Source organism: Pristiophorus japonicus, unplaced genomic scaffold (assembly GCF_044704955.1).
Source record: "Pristiophorus japonicus isolate sPriJap1 unplaced genomic scaffold, sPriJap1.hap1 HAP1_SCAFFOLD_90, whole genome shotgun sequence".
NCBI classification, from domain to species: domain Eukaryota; kingdom Metazoa; phylum Chordata; class Chondrichthyes; family Pristiophoridae; genus Pristiophorus; species Pristiophorus japonicus.
Window position 1 is genome coordinate 1575607 of NW_027254824.1, and position 4886 is coordinate 1580492.

Here is a 4886-nt window from a genome sequence, read left to right on the forward strand (position 1 = left end):
GAAGTTGTGTCTCAAACGAGCATACTATGCTTAACCAAAGGTGACTATAGTGGGATGAGGGCAGAGTTGGCTAAAGTAGACTGGAAAAACAGACTAAACGGTGAAACAATTGAAGAACAGTGGAGGACTTTTATGGAGCTCTTTCATAATGCTCAACAAAAATATATTCCAGTGAAAAAGAAGGGCGGTAAGAGAAGGGATAACCAGCTATGGATAACTAAGGAAATAAAGGAGAGTATCAAAATAAAAACCAATGCGTATAAGTTGGCCAAGGTTAGTGGGAAACTAGCAGATTGGGAAAATTTTAAACGACAGCAAAGATTGACGAAGAAAGCAACAAAGAATGGAAAGATAGATTACGAAGGTAAACTTGCACAAAACATAAAAATAGTTAGTAAAATCTTTTACAGATATATAAAACGGAAAAGAGTGACTAAAGTAAATGTTGGTCCCTTAGAAGATGAGAAGGGGGATTTAATGATGGGAAATGTGGAAATGGCTGAGACCTCAAACAATTATTTTGCTTCGGTCTTCACAGTGGAACACACAAAAACCATGCCAAAAATTGCTGGTCACGGGAATGTGGGAAGGAAGGACCTTGAGATAATCACTATCACGAGGGGGGTAGTGCTGGACAGGCTATTGGGAGTCAAGGTAGACAAGTCCCCTGGTCCTGATGAAATGCATCCCAGGGTATTAAAAGAGATGTCAGACTTTCGAGAAAATGCATTCGTTATAATCTACCAAAATTCTCTGGACTCTGGGGAGGTACCAGCGAATTAAAAAGCAGCAAATGTAAAGCCTCTGTTTAAAAAAGGGGGCAGACAAAAGGCAGGTGACTATAGGCCGGTTAACATCTGTCGTGGGGAAAATGCTTGAAGCTATCATTAAGGAAGAAATAACGGGACATCTAGATAGGAATAGTACAATCAAGCAGACGCAACATGGACTCAGGAAGGGGAAAGCATGTTTAAATAATTTACTGGAATTCTTTGAGGATATAACGAGCATGGTGGATAGAGGTGTACCAATGGATGTGATGTATTTAAATTTCCAAAAGGCTTTCGATAAGGTGCCACACAAAAGGTTACTGCAGAAGATAAAGGTAGGCGGAGTCATAGGAAATGGATTAGCATGGATAGAGAATTGGCTAGCAAACAGAAAGCAGAGAGTTGGGATCAATGGGTCCTTTTCGGGTTGGAAATCGGTGGTTAGTGGTGTGCCACAGGGATCGGTGCTGGGACCACAAATGTTTACAATATACATAGATGATCTGGAAGAGGGGACAGAGTGTTGTGTAACAAAATTTGCAGATGACACAAAGATTAGTGGGAAAGCGGATTGTGTAGATGACACAGAGAGGTTGCAAAGAGATTTAGATCGATTAAGCGAATGGGCTAAGGTTTGGCAGATGGAATACAATGTCGGAAAATGTGAGTTCATCCACCTTGGGGGGAAAAAAACAGTAAAAAGGAATGATATTTGAATGGGGAGAAATTACAACATGCAGAGGGACCTGGGGGTCCTTGTGCATGAATCCCAAAGTGTTGGTTTGCAGGTGCAGCAGGTAATCAGGAAGGCGAATGGAATGTTGGCATTCATTGCGAGAGGGATGGAGTATAAAAGCAGGGAGGTCCTGCTGCAACTGTATAGGGCATTGTTGAGGCCGCACCTGGAGTACTGCATGCAGTTTTGATCACCTTACTTTAGGAAGGATATACTAGCTTTGGAGGGGGTACAGAGACGATTCACTCGGCTGATTCCGGAGATGAGGGGTTTACCTTATGATGATAGATTGCGTAGACTGGGTCTTTACTCGTTGGAGTTCAGAAGGATGAGGGGTGATCTGAAAGAAACATTTAAAATAATGAAAGGGATAGACAAGATAGAGGCAGAGAGGTTGTTTCCACTGGTCGGGGAGACTAGAACTAGGGGGCACAGCCTCAAAATATGGGGGAGCCAATTTTAAACCGATTTGAGAAGGAATTTCTTCTCCCAGAGGGTTGTGAATCTGTGGAATTCTCTGCCCAAGGAAGCAGTTGAGGCTAGCTCATTGAATGTATTCAAGTCACAGATAGATAGATTTTTAACCAATAAGGGAATTAAGTGTTATGGGGAGCGGTCGGGTAAGTGGAGCTGAGTCCACGGCCAGATCAGCCATGATCTTGTTGAGTGGCGGATCAGGCTCGAGTGGCTAGATGGCCTACTCCTGATCCTAATTCTTATGTTCTTATAATGAGGAATTACGCAGTGGAATTGTACTTAGATCAGTTCCATACTTTGCACTACAAACCAATCAGCGGCAGTGAGCCTTTCACTGATTGAAATACGAGAAGTCACAAATCCCCGGAGGATATGGAATTGTTCATTAAATGCTGGAAACACTCCGCAGGGCCAACAGCGCTCGGCAGAACTAATGTTTTGCAGCATTGCTTCAATGTATTACAGGTTTGGTGTGAGTTTCGTCCCTGAATGTTTAAGCTGCTCTAAAATACTTGCAGCCCAACCGCACCACCAAAAATTAAAATAAATGGCCTGTAATGGGTTCGAACTCGCCAATTTGGCGTTAGGAACACCAAGCGCTAACCGAGTGAGGCAACCGGTTTTCATGCTCTGTACTTTCTTATGGCACTTTTACATTAAAATGATAGCATTCCTATAGCGACTTTCACCTCAGCACTTCCCAAAGTAGTTCAGAGCAAATTAATTACTTTTAAAATGTGATCAATTTGTAGTGCAGGAAATGCAAAAATGTACAGCATGGAAGGAGGCCATTTCAGCCAATAGTGCCCGAGGAGGCATATCACGAGCTTTCCAGCCTAATTCGCACTTCCCAGCTCTAAGTGCGTCCTATGGGTTACAGCAATTTAAGTGGCATCCAAGTATTTTTAAAATGTGTGAGGGTTTCTGCCGCTACCACCCATTCAGGCTTTGCGTTCCCGACTACCGTGACGCCCTGGGTAAAGACATTTATCCTCACAACTCATCAAACCCTCCCCCTAATTCATCATCATAGGCAGTCCCTCGGAATCGAGGAAGACTTGCTTCCACTCTTAGCATGTGTTCTTAGATGGCTGTACAGTTCAATACGGGAACCACAGTCTCTGTCACAGGTCAGACAGATCGTCGTTGAGGGAAAGGATGGGCAGGGAGCCTGGTTTGCCGCAGCTCCTTCCGCTGCCTGCACCTGATTTCTGCCTGTTCTCAGCGACGATACTCGAGGAGCTCAGCACACTCCCGCAGGCACTTCCTCCACTTAGGGCGATCTATGGCCAAGGACTCCCAGGTCACAGTGGGGATGTCACACTTTATCAGGGAGGCTTTGAGCGTGTCTTTTTAACGTTTCCTCTGTCTGCCTTTGGCTCATTTGCCGTGGACGAGTTCCGAGAAGAGCGCTTGCTATGGCAGTCTCGTGTGTGACATATGGCCTGCCCAGCGGAGCTGATCAAGTGTGGTAAGTGGTGCAATGCTGGGGATGATGTCCTGGACCAGGACGCGAATGTTTGCGCATCTGTCCTGCCAGGGGATTTGCAGGATCTTGAGGAGACATCGCTGGTGGCATTTCGCCATCGACTTGAGGTGTTTACTGTCCATAGTCCACGTCCCTGAGCCATACAGGAGGGCGGGTATTACTACAGCCTTGTAGACCATGAGCTTGGTGACAGATTTGAGGGAATCATCTTCAAACACTCTTTTCCTCAGGCGGCCGAAGGCTGCACTGGCGTACTGCAGGCGGTGTTGGATCTCGTCATCAATGCCTGCTCTTGTTGATAGGAGGCGCCCGAGATGGGGGAATTGGTCCTTCCCGAAATTAGTTTAAATCGATTCCCCCTGGTTGTTGACCACTCTGCAAAGGGAAACAGGACCTTCCTTCCAACTCTATCTAGGGCCCTCATAAAGTTATGCACCTCAATATAGTCTCCCCTCAGCCTCCTCTGGTCCAAAGAAAACAGACTCAGCATTTCCAATCTTTCCTCATCACCAAAATTCTCCATTCCAGGCAACTTTTTTGGTAAATCTCCTCAGTACCCTTTCCAGCGTAATCACATCTTTTTTTTGAAATGTGGTGACCAGAACTGCACACAGTACTCCAGCAGCGGCCTAACCAATGTTTTATACAGTCAAGTACAATGTCCTTGCTGTAACTAGCAGAGTTACGGACCGAGAGCTGGTAAGTGGGATTAGGCTGGATAACATTTTGTTGGCTGGCGCAGATACGATGGTAAGTACTGCAGGAATTCCAATACGGCCAAGTTGATCTCTTGGACTAATTTGATCGCGTAGATGGAGAGGAATTTTAACAGATTTTTTCCCCATAATTAGCCTGGGGGATTTTTCTGCTTTTTTGCTTCTCCCATGCGTTCGCATGGCTCGGGTTGGGGTGGTGTGTATAATTTTTCGGTGCAAGGTGTGTAGAAGTTGTGTGGGGCGGACTTATTGGGCTGGGCGTTCTTTATCTTTCCGCCATTGTCATACTTCACAGGTTCATATATAGCCTTCAGGGTTGTTGATCAAAGGGCCTTGTGGCTTTTTGTCGGCTGGCATGTATACTATGGGCCGAATTGGCCTCCTTCAGCGCTGTGGATTTCTAGATTTCTATGTACTTTCACAGCCCCAGACTATTCCTTCACAGAGCCAGACAGCTGCAACATATATTCAGACGGCTCTTTCACAGTCCCAGACTCGACCTTCACAGATTCACAATCTTCCGACACAGTCCCACAATCTACCTTCACAGATCCAAACTTTTCCTGCACCGACCGAGACAGCGGCTAAACAGACCCATGCAGCTCCCGCACAGATGGGTACTGATCCTACACCGAGTCAGACATTACTGCACAGATCCATACACTCCTGTGCAGACAGGCAAAGCGCATACACAGCAT